The 16137-nt window shown below is 42.6% G+C and overlaps 1 protein-coding gene across 1 annotated transcript in view; it reads left to right on the top strand.

Moving 5' to 3' along the window:
• The window catches only part of ACACA (acetyl-CoA carboxylase alpha), a 993014-nt gene that overhangs the window by 712603 nt on the left and 264274 nt on the right, over positions 1-16137 (top strand). The window lies entirely within an intron of this gene.

The following is a 16137-nucleotide window of genomic DNA, read 5'->3' on the forward strand; positions in this document are numbered from 1 at the left end:
CACTCACTGCATGTAAGCAGTGACAGACGGAGCGGACATATTGTGAGGTGCCAATATGTGTGTAGGCAGACTGGGACCTGATGTAAGCCCCAAGCCTGACTTGAGTGTTGTCCTGTAGGCTGCGCCTCTCTTTCGGAGCCGGCTGGCTAATGTCAGTATAGCACTGACATCAAAGGAGTAAGGCCCCTTTCACACGGGCGAAATTTTCAGCGCGTGTGCAATGCGTGAAGTGAACGAATTTGCACCCACACTGAATTCGGACCCATTCACTTTAATGGGGCTGTGCAGATGAGCGGTGATTTTCACGCATTACTTGTGCGTTGCGTAAAAATTGCAGTATGTTCTATATTCTGCGTTTTTCACGCAACGCAGGCCACATAGAAATGAATAGTCACTACTGAAAAAAAGTTAAATGGGTTATCCGATCCCTGAAATGCCCCCCCATATACCCGAGCCCCTCACACACAATGTACTTCCCTGGCTCCCTAGCATCAGCGCCGCTCCTGGTTTGTCCACGGACGCCACCGCTTCTCCCCATGTGCGTATGAAAACATCTGCTGTTGTTGGGGGAGGGGGTTAGCCAATGGCATGCAGTGATAGGGACAAGCCTCCCTAGCTTTGCAGGTGACTCATTTCAGGGGTCGGATAACCCCTTTAATAACAAGGGATCAGAAAATATTATTTACTCCAAAATTATACCAATAAAAACTACAAGTCATCCCACAAAAATCAAGCCCTCACACAACTCCATAGAAAGAAAAATAAAGTTATGGATCTTGGGATGTGGTGATGCAAAAACATTTTCTTCTTTTATTTTTTTTTTTTGCAGCACAGAAGTAGTAAAACATAAAATAAAAAACGATATGTATTTGATAACACTGTAATCGTACTGACCCAGAGAATAAAGATATCATGTTATTTGTGTTGAAAAATTTGTCACAAAAAAAAAAAATATTGTCTTGTAAAATGCTAACAAGGAATGGTGGTTGCTGTATTTTTGGTTACAGGGAATCTGTCGGCGCTTTTGACCACTCTAAACTGTTGGCAGCACTAGGTAGGGCCTGAGGAGAGCAGCAGTTAGAGATTAGAGAGGTAATAATGTTGTCAAGAACAGTATGATTTTTTTGTAACCATATAATGGATAACACATGCCCACCTTCAAATCAACATCTTACAGACTACAGTAGAGGTATTTAAAAAGCTGAGTAACCTTTTCATATATGGTATTGGTCAAGGAAAAAAAAAAACATATTCCATGTATTGTCAGTGTCTATTGATTTCCACTCTAGACAGTTCAGCTTTTTACACTGGACACTAAATAGGCTACAATCTCCAATACAGCATAACACGTCATAATTAAGTGAACACATTTTTCCTTTGACTCCATTATAAGCCGATCTGAAGGAGATCCAATGTCCAAGGCTGTAAGACATTTCTGTCTGGCCTTACCTCTTATGTGGAGGGGGTGGATGAAGGCTATAAATTGTCACAGCCCCGGAGTCTCCGCTCTCCCGGAGAGCAGAGACACCAGGAAGCCGGCAAGGGACCAATCAGAGTGGTCCCTTGCCGGCAAGCGCTCCGATTGGTTAGTCTCTGCAGATTAACCAATCGGAGCGTTTTATTGAGAAAAATGCCGGTTTCAGGCTGTGATCTCCACGCTGGAGATTACAACCTGAAATCAGGCATGACTGCCACCAGGTCCCGGTGCCTCTGATAAATGTAAGTGCCCCCCACATGCGGCCATTGCCCCATTGTCCCCCAGATGCCCCCTTCTGCAATGTCCTTTTTGCCGGCTCTGATGGCAGCAGCTCAGGAACGGAGCTACTGCCATTAGCAGAGAGTGTCTGCTGTAACTTACAGCTAACACACTGCTTCTACAGCCGAAATCGGTGCTGGCACCGATCTCGGCCGTTTAACCCCATAGATGGTCTTGATAAAAAAATAAAAAATTTAAATAAAATAAAATTTGGCTTTTCACATATCCGTTCATTAATGTCATTAAAAAAATTAAATGAATAAAAAAACTACACATAATTGAACCTGATCTATAAAAGTATCATATTACTAATCCTGCGTGGTGAAGGCTGTAAAAAAATTATGGAATTGCAGTTTTTGTCATCTTATGTCCACAATTTTTTTTTATAAAAAGTGATCAAAAAGACCTATGTACCCCAAAATGATACCAATAAAAACTTCAGCCCTTCCTGCAAAAAACAAGCCCCCAGACAGCTACATTAGTGAAAAAATATAAATGGTTATGGACTTTAGTATATGGCGATGCAAAATATCATTTATTTTTTTATCACAAAAGTGATTTTATTGCAGAAAACGTAGTAAAGCATAAAACGACATAAATTTGGTATTGCCATAACCGTATCAAACCACAGAATAAAATAATCATATAATATTTGCTTCAAGAGGAACCCCATAAAAAAAAAAAAACTAACAGAATTGCCATTTTTGACCACTTCACCTCCACACAAAAATTGTATAAAAAGTGATCAAAATTATACCAATAAAAACTATAGCCCATCCCACAAAAAACAAGCCCCTAAACAGCTACATTGGTGGAAAAAATACAAATGTCATGGTTCCTAAACTAATTATCAGCAAATGACATGTTAGAAAATCCTGATGCCGCTTTTACCCTTCTGATTGCTGCCGTGCCCCCAAACAGCAGTTTATGACCACGTATGAGGTGTTGCCATATTCAGGAAAAAATGCATAACAAATTTTGTTGTGTATTTTCTCCTGTTACCCCTTGCGAAAATGAAAAATTTGGGGCTAAAGTAACATTATATTGGAAATAAGGTTCATTTTTCATTTTCACAGCCATGTGTTTTTAAATTCTATGAAATGCTTGTTGGGTCAAAGCATTCACTTCACCACTAAATTTATTCCTTGAGGGGTGTAGTTTCCAAAATTGGGTCACTTTTGGGGGTTTTCTTTCTAGGGGTACATCAGGGTCTCTTCAAATGTGACATGGCACCTGATAACCATTCCAGCAAAATCTGCCCCCCTCTTCACCCCGCCGTGTGCCCATAAAGCAGTTTACGACCACATATGGGGTGTTTCTGTAAACTGCAGAATCGGGGTAATAAATATTGAGGTTTCTTTGACTGTTAACCCTTGCTGTGTTACAGGTAATTGGATTTAACCTGTTCCGGACATAGGGCGTACCGATCCTTAAGGACACAGGGCGTACCGGTACGTCCTATGTATTTCCGATGACCGCCGCTCGGTGGGCGGTGATAGGAACCCGGTGCCTGCTCAAATCATTGAGCAGGCACCTTAGCTAAATGCGCCGGGGGGTCCTGTGACCCTAGACCCCCCAGGGGTGCTGCAGCTTGCCCCCCCCTGCCCCCCCCCCCACAACTTCTTTGGGGCGCAAACAGTTTTTTGTTTTTTTGTGTGCGTACGCTGACTGTGGCCGGCACTCTTAGCATCCGGCCACTGTTAGCGCATCGCACACCCCACCGCTGATCAACTTCGGACGGTTAATCAGCGATTTAGAATTTTTAGAAATGTATTTTTACATTTTTGGCCCTTTTTTTTTTTTGTCTGTTAGGTTTAGGGTGAGTTCGCGAACACCCGTGCTCCAACACACACGCACACCAAATAAAGTTTAACACGCAAGCACACACACACTCTTCTATTGCCCGCCGGATGTTCTTGGCCGAGGAGGCATACGCCCAGCTTGCCTCCCGAGTCCGAGAGTCCCAGTGAGGACGAGGATGACCCCACTTTCCTTTTGTCATCCGCGTCCTCCTCATCATCTAGGGAGGATAATGAGCCCCCAAGGCAGCGGAGCAAGGGGACCGCCATGCTAGGGACCCTGTGGCCCACCCTAGTTTTCTGGCCCACCACCGGAGCCCCCTGCCGGTAAACTTGTTTGGTATACCCCAGAGCATTTTGGCCCCGTGATTCCTGAGTTTGTAGGCCAATCGGGAATCCAGACTACTACGACTACTTTAGTCTTTTTTTTTCAGTGACCACTTTGTAAATCTAATGGTGGAGCAAACAAACCTGTACGCCCAACAGTTTGTTGCTTAACACCCGGGCTCCTTTTTGGCTGGACCCCGGTCAGTGCAGCTGAGATGAGGACATTTTGGGGCCTCGTGCTGCATATGGGCCTAGTCAAGAAACCTAGTGTCAGGCATTACTGGAGTGGGGACATCCTCTACCAGGCCCCACTTTACAGTACGGCCATGACACGCTCCCGGTTTGAGGCCATCCGGAAATGCCTGCATTATTCAAATAATGCAGCATGTCCCCCCCCCCCCAAGGTAATCCTGCCTATGACCTCCTGTACAAAATCAGGCCAGTCATCCATCACTTTGGGGCCAAATTTGTACAGGCCTATGTACCTGGAAGGGAGGTCGCGGTTGATGAGTCTCTTATTGCGTTCAAGGGGAGACTCCTTTTCCGCCAGTATGTTCCCTCTAAGCGGGCGAGGTATGGCGTGAAGCTGTACAAACTTTGTGAGAGTACCTCAGGGTACACTTACAAGGTTCGTGTGTACAAATGGGCGAGATTCGCGTATTGAACCCCCAGAATGTCCCCCCACTCTGGGTGTTAGCGGGAAACTTGTGTGAGACCTTATGCACCCACTGCTAGATAAGGATTACCACCTGTACGTGGATAACTTTTATACTAGTATCTTCTTGTTCCAGTCCCTCACCGCCAGATCCACGTCCGCTTGTGGGACCGTGTGGAAAAATCAACGCGGCCTCCTTACCTACCCCCTCCATGGAACCTTATCCCCAGGGGTGAGACCCGTGCCCTTACCACTGGAAAACCTGTTGTTGGTCAGATATAAGGACAAGAGGGATGTCCTTGTACTGTCCACAATTCATGGTAACTGTATCACCCCTGTCCCTGTGCGAGGTACCGCGGCAACGGTCCTCAAGCCCGATTGTATCGTCGACTACAATCAGTATATGGGAGGAGTTGATCTATCTGATCAAGTCCTCAAGCCATATAACGCCATGCGCAAAACCCGGGCATGGTACAAAAAAGTTGCTGTCTACTTGGTACAGTTTGCCTTGTACAACTCTTTTGTGCTGTCCCGGAGCACTGGCAACACAGGGACATTCCTTCAGTTCTATGAGGCAGTCCTCAAGGCCCTGATCTTTTCTGACCAGGAAAAAGCTAGCCGGAGTACCTCCTGAACTGTAGGCGCCCGGATCGTCCCTGGCCAACACTTTCCAGGTGTGGTCCCCCATACTGGAAAGAAGGGACGGACCCCAAAAAACTGCAGAGTGTGTCACAGGAGGGAGATATGGAAGGACACCACTACTCAATGTGACACGTGCCCCTATCATTCGGGCCTCTGCATTATTGGTTGCTTCAGGGAGTACCACACTTCCATGGAGTACTAAATTTATATCCCAATTTAGCCACTGACAATCGGATAAAAAACTGGTTCTGAGACTTGAGAAACTAAAACAATTTTTTTTTTTTTAGACATATTGGGTATCGCCGTGTCCATAATAATCTGCTCTATAAAAATACCGCCCCAACCCCTCAGATGAACACGGTGCAAAAAAAAGTTTTTTTTTATCACCTTACATCACAAAAATTGTAATAGCAAGCGATCAAAGAGTCATATGCCCCCCAAAATAGTGCCAATAAAACCGTCCTCTCATCCCGCAAAAAACGAGCCCCTACATAAGATAATCGGCTAAAAACTTAAAAAAATATGACTCTTAGACTACGGAGAAACTAAAATGTTTTTTTTTGTTTGTTTATAAAAAGATAATATAGTGTAAAACATAAATAAATAAAAAAAGTTGACATATTAGGTATCGCCGCGTCCGTAAGAATCTGCTCTATAAAAAAAAGCAATTTTTTAGTAAATTTTCTATTTTAATCCGTTTTTTTCCAATAAAAAAGCAAGGTTGCAAGAAAAAGTATGTGAACCCTTTGGAATTATATGGATTTCTGCACAAATTGGTCATAAAATGTGATCTGATCTTCATCTAAGTCACAACAATAGACAATCAGTTAAACTAATAACACACAAAGAATGAAATGTTACCATTACCGTTTTTATTGAACACACCATGTAAACATTCACAGTGCAGGTGGAAAAAGTATATGCACCCTTGGATTTAATAATTGGTTGAACCTACTTTGGCAGCAATAACTTCAACCAAACGTTTCCTGTAGTTGCAGATCAGATGTGCACAATGGTCAGGAGTAATTCTTGACCATTCCTCTTTACAGAACTGTTTCAGTTCAGCAATATTCTTGGAATGTCTGGTGTGAATCGCTTTCTTGAGGTCATGCCACAGCATCTCAATCGGGTTGAGGTCAGAACTCTGACTGGGCCACTCCAGAAGGCGTATTTTCTTCTGTTTAAGCCATTCTGTTGATGATTTACTTCTATGATTTGGATCGTTGTCCTGTTGCAACACCCATCTTCTGTTGAGCTTCAGCTGGTGGACAGATGGCCTTAAGTCCTCCTGCAAAATGTCTTGATAAACTTGGGAATTCATTTTTCCTTCGATGATCGCAATCCCTCCAGACCCTGACGCAGCAAAGCAGCCCCAAATCATGATGCCCCCACCACCATACTTTACAGTTGGGATAAGGTTTTGATGTTGTGTGCTGTGCCTCTTTTTCTCCACACATCTTTGGTTTCATCTGTCCACAGAATATTTTGCCAGTACTGCTGTGGAACATCTAGGTGCTCTTGTGCAAACTGTAAATGTGCAGAAATGTTTTTTTTGTACAGCAGTGGCTTCCTCTGTGGTATCCTCCCATGAAATTCATTCTTGTTTAGTGTTTTACGTATTGTAGATTCACTAACAGGGATGTTAGCATATGCCAGAGATTTTTGAAAGTATTTAGCTGACACTCTAGGATTCTTCTTCACCTCATTGAGCAGTCTGCGCTGTGCTCTTGCATTCATCTTTACAGGACGGCCACTCCTAGGGAGAGTAGCAGCAGTGCTGAACTTTCTCCATTTATAGACAATTTGTCTTACTGTCGACTGATGAACAGCAAGGCTTTTGGAGATACTTTTATAACCCTTTCCAGCTTTATGCAAGTCAACAATTCTTAATGGTAGGTCTTCTGAGAGCTCTTTTGTGCGAGGCATCATTCACATCAGGCAATGCTTCTTGTGAAAAGTAAACCCAGAACTGGTGTGTGTTTTATATAGGGCAGGGCAGCTGTAACCAACACCTCCAATCTCATTTCATTGATTGGACTCCAGTTGGCTGACAACTTACTCCAATTAGCTCTTGGAGATGTCATTAGTCTAGGGGTTCACTTACTTTTTCCACCTGCACTGTAAATGTTTACATGGTGTGTTCAATAAAAACATGGTAACATTTAATTCTTTGTGTATTATTAGTTTAAGCAGACTGTGATTGTCTATTGTTTTGACTTAGATGAAGATCAGATCACATTTTATGACCAATTTGTGCAGAAATCCATATCATTCCAAAGGGTTCACATACTTTTTCTTGCAACTGTATGTGGTCGTAAACTGCTGTATGACCAAACGGCAGGGCGCAGGAGGAAAGGAACGCCGTATGGTTTCTGGAAGGCAGATTTTGATGGGCTTTTTTTTTTTTGGGCACCATGTCCCATTTGAAGCCCCCCTGATGCACACCTAGAGTAAAAACTCCAAAAAGCGACCCCATCTAAGAAACTACACCCCTCAAGGTATTCAAAACTGATTTTACAAACGTCGTTAACCCTTTAGGTGTTCCGCAAGAGTTATTGGCAAATGGAGATAAAATTTCAGAATTTCTATTTCTGGTAACCTTGCCTCACAAAAATGTAATATAGACTGTAACAAAGTCTAAATGTAACAAAACTGCCACCTTATCCCGTAGTTTCCAAAATGGGGTCACTTTTATGAGAATTTCAATTTTTTGTCAAATTTTCCATCTCCATTTGCCAATAACTCTTGTGCAACACCTAAAGGGTTAACAAAGTTTGTAAAATCAGTTTTGAATACCTTGAGGTGTGTAGTTTCTTAGATGGGGTCACTTTTATGGAGTTTCTACTCTAGGGGTGCATCAGGGGGGCTTCAAATGGGACATGGTGTAAATAAACCAGTCCAACAAAATCTGCCTTCCAAAAACCATACGGTGCACCTTTCCCTCTACGCCCTACTATGTGCCTGTACAGTAGTTTACGGCCACATATGGGGTGTTTCTGCAAACTACAGAATCGGGCAATAAATATAGCATTTTGTTTGGCTGTTAACCCTTGCTTTGTTACTGGTAAAAATGGATTAAAATGGAAAATTTGCCCAAAAATTTAAATTCTCAAATTTCATCCCCATTTGCCAATAACTCCTGTGCAACACCTAAAGGGTTAACAAAGTTTGTAAAAATCAGTTTTGAATACCTTGAGGGGTGTAATTTTTGGGTGGTTTCTATTATGTAAGCCTCACATAGTGACTTCAGACCTGAACTGGTACCTAAAAATTGGGTTTTTGAAAATTTCTGAAAAATTTCAAGATTTGCTTCTAAGCCTTGTAACATCGCCAAAAAATAAAATATCATTCCCAATATGATCCAAACATGAAGTAGACATATGGGGAATGTAAAGTAATAACTATTTTTGGAGGTATTACTATGTATTATAGAAGTTTTGAATAACTTGAAGGGTGTAATTTCTAAAATGTGGTCATTTATGGGTGGTTTCTACTGAAATGGCCCTTAAAAAAGTGGGTTTTGGAATATTTCTTAAAATTTTTTAAATGTTCTTCTAAGCCTTCTAACTTCCTAAAAAAATAAAATGACAATTACAAAATGATTTCAACACAAAGGAGACAAATAGGGAATGTAGAGTGTAACTATTTTATGAAGTATCACTATCTGTCTTAAAAGCAAAGAAATTCTAATTTTTAAAATAGAATTTTTTTTTTTTTTATGCATAAAGGTAAAATGTATCAACTCAAATTCACCACTAAAATGAAGTATGTTGTGTCACGAGAAAATAGTCTCTGAATGGCCTGGATAAGTATAAGCGTTCCAAAGTTATTACCACATAAAGTGACACATGTCAGATTTGAAAAATGGGGCTCCTGCATTTGGTCCAAACTGTCTGTCGCTTGAAGGGGTTAATAACAATTTTGGGGCATATTTTCTTACCCAGTGTTGTGCCGTTCCTTTTAATCATCCTGAAAATGTATAAATAAATTGGCAACTGTATGTTACTATTTCCCTTGTGAAAGAAGCATGATCCTGTACAATCTGCCACTGGCAGCAATGATTGGACAGTGTAGAGACAAATCATCATCTGTTAACACTTGTTGGAAATTTAGTCATTAGGTTATAGTACAGATAACTGAGGAGTTTTACAAGGCATATCTCGAATGAATTATGCTACAGGATTTTCTAATTATGGGGAATACTATTATTTAAAGAGGTTATCCTGTAATTTATATTGAAGACCTATCCTCTGGTTATTAGATCAGCTGTGAGAAAGGATCAGCGCTCTGTAACATCACAGTACATCGGTCACATAGTCCTGCTTCTTGAAGTGACTTGGGGCTGAGCTGCAATACCAAGCATAGTCACTGTACGTCAAACTCATTTGCAGAAGGCCTCATGCACACGACCGTTGTGTGCATCCGTGGCCGTTGTTCCGTTTTCCGTGATTTTCTGCGGACCCATTGACTTTCAATGGATCCGTTGAAAACACGGAAAATGCACCGTTGTACATCCGCGGCCGTGATCCGTGTTTCCTGTCCGTCAAAAAAATAGGACCTGTCCTATTTTTTTGACGGACAACGGTTCACGGACCTATTCAAGTCAATGGGTATGTGAAAAACGTACAGTACAGTACACACTGAGAGTTGTGGTGAGCGCGGCAGCTCTCTGTAACTGCTGATCTGTTAGGTCATCATTATATTTACCGGACTGGTTGTCTGAAAACATCTTAGGCTACTTTGCACTTGCGTTTTTGTTTTCCGGTATTGAAATCCGTCAGATCTCAGTACTGGAAAAAAAACATTTCTGCTTAGTTCTTTTGCATTCTGACTGAAAAGAGATCCCTTCAGGCTTCATCAGGATGTCTTCCCTTCCAGAAGCATTCCGCAAGCTGCGGTTTTGTGTCCGGCCATAAAAACGTAAAAAAAATTAATCCAGCACTGAAAACAATGTAAATCAATGGTGATGGATCCCTTTTTTGGAGACTAAAAAAAAATGGTTCCATCACCCATCGACTTTCAATGTATTTAATGCCGAATGCTTTTTTTTATCCCGTTTTGTTTTTCGTACAACTGCATCCTAACGGAACGGATGCATCCTGATGTGCAAAATCAAAACCGATCAGTTTAATTACAGTATTGAGATCCTCTGCCGGATCTCAATACCGGAATTAATAACAAGTATGAAAGTAGCCTTAGTGATATTCATTCTGTATATGTAATAAGGTTTGGTCTTTACATTAGCTTCAACGTAACAGCTTTTGTGATAGTGTTTTAGGCAAGTAAACGCGCAAGTGAATGCTTTTGAGCCTTTAGGAGCAACAGGGGTGTTGCCATTACACCTAGAGACTCTGCTGTCTCTGAAACTACCATGCCCTTTGCACTTTGACAGGGCCAGGCAGTGAAAATGTCAAAACACCTGTCCCTTTTAATAAAAGTGGAGAGGGTGTGGCAGTTGCAGAGAGAACAGAGCTTCTAGGAGTAAAGGGAACGCCCCCATTGCTCCTAGAGGCTCATTTGCATATATTAAAACATTACTTTTTCTTAGCAATGCGGGCACATGTAAACATGGGACCAACTCAGGTGCCTTCAGCTGTCAAGCACACATGTAACAGATCAGTCAGTTTCATAGGTACAAACCTGCTGACAGATGCCTTGTAAAACTCATTTGCAGAAGGCCTCATGCACACGACTGTTGTGTGCATCCGTGGCCGTTGTTCCGTTTTCCGTGATTTTCTGCGGACCCATTGACTTTCAATGGATCCGTTGAAAACACGGAAAAGGCACCGTTGTACATCCGCGGCCGTGATCCGTGTTTACTGTCCGTCAAAAAAATAGGACCTGTCCTATTTTTTTGACGGACAACGGTTCACGGACCTATTCAAGTCAATGGGTATGTGAAAAAACACGGATGCACACAAGTTTGGCATCCGCGTCCGTGATCCGTGGCCATTGGCAACTTTTACAGGGGGCTGTGATCCGCACAATTAACTCCTCAGGTGCCGCACCTAAAGGGTTAATTGTGCGTATCATAGCCCTTTGTAAGAGATCAGGTGCTGCCAGGCAGGAGGGGGGAGACCCCCTCCCTCCCCAATATTATATTCATTGGTGGCCAGTGCGGCCTTCCCTCTCCCCCTCTCATAGTTAAAATCACGTTCCGAATCCCCCATCATTGGTGGCCAGTGCGGCATCACCTCTCCCCCCCCAGTTAAAATCACGTTCCGAATCCCCCATCATTGGTGGCCCGTGCGGCCTCACCTCTCCCCCCCCCTAGTTAAAATCATGTTCCCCCATCAATGGTGGCAGCGGAGAGTTCTGATCGGAGTCCCAGTTTAATCGATGGGGCTCCGATCGGTAACCATGGCAACCAGGACGCTACTGCAGTCCTGGTTGCCATGGTTACTTAGCAATTTTTAGAAGCATTATACTTACCTGCGAGCTGCGATGTCTGTGACCGGCCGGGCGCTCCTCCTACTGGTAAGTGACAGGTCTGTGCTATAAGCAATGCGCCGCACAGACCTGTCATTTACCAGTAGGAGGAGCGCCACCAATGAAGGGGGGGGACTTTAATTAGGAGGGGGGGAAGAGGGGAGACCGCACTGGCCACCAATGATGGGGGGTGATTTTAATTAGGGGAGGGAGAGAGGGGGGGCCCACTGGCCACCAATGAATGGACAGTAATACAGGGGAGGGAGGGGGGCCCACTGGCCACCAATGAATGGACAGTAATACAGGGGAGGGAGGAGGGCCCACTGGCTACCAATGAATTTAAAACTGGGGAGGGAGGGGGTGTGCCCCCTTCTGCCTGGCAGCACCTGAACTCTTACAGGGGGCTATGATAAGCACAATTAACCCCTCAGGTCCGGCACCTGAGGGGTTAATTGTGCGGATCACAGCCCCCTGTAAGAGATCGGGTGCTGCCAGGCAGCAGGGGGCAGTCATGTACACAGTTCGTAGGATATTCTAACTTGAAGCGTCCCCATCACTATGGGAACGCCTCTGTGTTAGAATATACTGTTGGATACGAGTTTCACGATCTAACTCAAATCCGATTGTATATTCTAACATAGAGGCGTTCCCATGGTGATGGGGACGCTTCAAGTTAAAATATACCATGGGATTGGAGAAAACTCCGATCCGATGGTATAATAGGGACTCCTGACTTTACATTGAAAGTCAATGGGGGACGGATCCGTTTGCAATTGCACCATATTGTATCAACGTCAAACGGATCCGTCCCTATTGACTTGCATTGTAAGTTAGGACGGATCCGTTTGGCGCCAAAAATCAAGGAAGACCCACGGACGAAAAAACGGTCACGGATCACGGACCTACGGACCCCGTTTTTGCAGACCTTAAAAAAAACGGTCGTGTGCATGAGGCCGAATAATGCAATTCTTCTTAAGTTGATCTTTTTTACTAGAAATTCAAATGACACTTTTTCACATTTTTTTTCATGCATGTATCATCGGTATATTGCTGTTATTTCTTAGATCCTAGTGTAATCTTACACTGAATTATACTTGATAGATGATTGTCTTCTTTCATTGTCTTAATTTGGATTATTTTAAATTGTATTTTATAGGCGTGTTTTTCTACACCCTCAATAAAATGTAGGCTCCAATACAACATATATATATATATTATTATTTTTTTGCACCTCCTTTATTTCCTTTTTTTTCTGATGAACCTGCTGATCCCCTTGAAATTGAAATAATGATAATACCTGAATGGTAGCCACATCAACTATCAGCACATAAAGAGCCAGGAGGCATAAAATGCAAATGATAAAATGAAAGCATATGGATTGTGCATGATCGCCTGACGTCCAATGAATTTTAAAAGGCGCTGTCTAGCATGGAAAGGGAGGAGGAGGTGGAGAGGGATTGAAGGGGCTGAAATAAACATATTATCCCTGCACATTTTTTCTTTCATTCCTGACAATATTTTTTTTACACCTCACTGAGCGCTGTCTCTATTCTTCTCTCTCTCTGCTCACTTCCCTTCTCTTGGAACACCTCACACACATCTCAGGTCATGTCACTGCAGCTCCAGTGGAAATAATAAGATATAAACCACAAGGTTGTTATTTGCATAGAAATAGCATGGGGGCCCTAGGCTGCAAAAGAGAAGGACACAGAGATGGTTTGTCTAATAAACTTTTGCTGATGCAGATATTTTTTTTAAAACCTTTAAGTACACCTATAGGAACCTTTATAATATAGTAGTGAAATCAATTGCTGATATATACATAGGGCTTCATTTAGTGATATATGCATTACATACCCTCATACACAGTTTATTTCAGAAAATTGAAGCCATATGTTACAGCCTCTGCAGAGGAACAAACACTACAGACATGCAGAAAAGAGAATGCTGTTTCAGAAAACACATTTTAAAAACATTATGGTTTAATAATGGGGGTCCCTTCATTCTAGACCTCCGGTAATCTGCATCCGCTACAAAACAGAGTAGCTACCGTGGATAGTGTCTCTCTCTAGGACCTAACCCTTTGATTTCAGTTTACATCTAAGCACTGTGGTTCCAGTAGTTTATTTTAATGGGGGGGGGGGGGGCTTCTTTGATGTTAACCCCCTGCAGAACCCTACGCCAACTACCTGTGATGCAGCTAAGGCATATTTAAGGAGTTGCTTAAAATCCACTGTGTCCCATGTGAATCGCTGTACTAGGGAGTCAGAGGAGACAACCTAGGCTGTGTTGGAGAAGGAGGAGCGTGCCTATGTTAATGATGCTAATGTTGACAGGTTGGCAGAGTGCCAATGTTGTCACTGGGATTCTAGCCCCTCCTTGCACAGGGCCATGTGTTTGATTAATGGATATGGTGAGTATTCTAGATTATATATTAATTGGGACGAATCAGTTATTTACCCACTTGATAGTAATGATAAGTCCATCTGAGTAACAGGGCTTCCGTTACCAGTAGCACTATACCTAAGTCTTGGTTTCACACCATTGCCAATTTACTTATTTTGTTTCTATGGTATCGTACCCAGGTATAACTATTTAGATCTGCAGCAATGCCCCAAGCCACAGGGAGGCCTAGCTTATCCACACTTTTTTCTGTATTATTAGGCTACTCGGCTTAGCTATAGTTGCCCCGATTCTCCCTAATGTAGAACTGGGAGATGAATGTCTCCTACAAGGCGGGGAGGGTCGCTCTAGCTTATTGATCTGTCATAAAGGGGGGCCCCACAACCTACAGTCGTGGCCAAAAGATTTGAGAATTAAAACCGGATTCCAAAAAAGTTGGGACACTATACAAATAGTGAATAAAAACTGAATGCAATGATGTGGAGGTGCCAACTTCTAATATTTTATTCAGAATAGAACATAAATCACGGAACAAAAGTTTAAACTGAGAAAATGTACCATTTTAAGGGGAAAATATGTTGAATCAGAATTTCATGTTGTCAACAAATCCCCAAAAAGTTGGGAAAAGGCCATTTTCACCACTGTGTGGCATCTCCCCTTCTTCTTACAACACTCAACAGACGTCTGGGGACCGAGGAGACCAGTTTCTCAAGTTTAGAAATAGGAATGCTCTCCCATTCTTGTCTAATACAGGCCTCTAACTGTTCAATCGTCTTGGGCCTTCTTTGTTGCACCTTCCTCTTTATGATGCGCCAAATGTTCTCTATAGGTGAAAGATCTGGACTGCAGACTGGCCATTTCAGTACCCGGATCCTTCTCCTACGCAGCCATGATGTTGTGATTGATGCAGAATGTGGTCTGGCATTATCTTGTTGAAAAATGCAGGGTCTTCCCTGAAAGAGATGACGTCTGGATGGGAGCATATGTTGTTCTAGAACCTGAATATATTTTTCTGCATTGATGGTGCCTTTCCAGACATGCAAGCTGCCCATGCCACACGCACTCATGCAACCCCATACCATCAGAGATGCAGGCTTCTGAACTGAGCGTTGATAACAACTTGGGTTGTCCTTATCCTCTTTGGTTCGGATGACATGGCGTCCCAGATTTCCAAAAAGAACTTCGAATCGTGACTCGTCTGACCACAGAACAGTTTTCCATTTTGCCACACTCCATTTTAAATGATCCCTGGCCCAGTGAAAACGCCTGAGCTTGTGGATCTTGCTTAGAAATGGCTTCTTCTTTGCACTGTAGTTTCAGCTGGCAACGGTGGATGGAACGGTGGATTGTGTTCACTGACAATGGTTTCTGGAAGTATTCCTGAGCCCATTCTGTGATTTCCTTTACAGTAGCATTCCTGTTTGTGGTGCAGTGTCGTTTAAGGGCCTGGAGATCACGGGCATCCAGTATGGTTTTTAACGGCCTTGACCCTTACGCACAGAGATTGTTCCAGATTCTCTGAATCTTCGGATGATGTTATGCACAGTTGATGATGATAGATGCAAAGTCTTTGCAATTTTTCGCTGGGTAACACCTTTCTGATATTGCTCCACTATCTTTCTGCGCAACATTGTGGGAATTGGTGATCCTCTACCCATCTTGGCTTCTGAGAGACACTGCCACTCTGAGAAGCTCTTTTTATACCCAATCATGTTGCCAATTGACCTAATTAGTGTTAATTGGTCTTCCAGCTCTTCGTTATGCTTAAATTTACTTTTTCTAGCCTCTTTAGCTACTTGTCCCAACTTTTTTGGGATTTGTTGACACCGTGAAAATTGGAATCAACATATTTTTCCTTTAAAATGATACATTTACTCGGATTAAACGTTTGCTCTGTCATCTACGTTCTATTACAAATAAAATATTGACATTTGCCATCTCCACATCATTGCATTCAGTTTTTATTCACAATTTGTTTAGTGTCCCAACTTTTTTGGAATCCGGTTTGTACATAAATATTGGAAATTGGAAAAGTTGCTGCTTAAGTTTTTATAATAGCAATTTGCATATACTCCAGAATGTTATGAAGAGTGATCAGATGAATTGCATAGTCCTTCTTTGCCATG

Source organism: Bufo bufo, chromosome 3 (genome assembly GCF_905171765.1).
Source record: "Bufo bufo chromosome 3, aBufBuf1.1, whole genome shotgun sequence".
Taxonomy (NCBI): domain Eukaryota; kingdom Metazoa; phylum Chordata; class Amphibia; order Anura; family Bufonidae; genus Bufo; species Bufo bufo.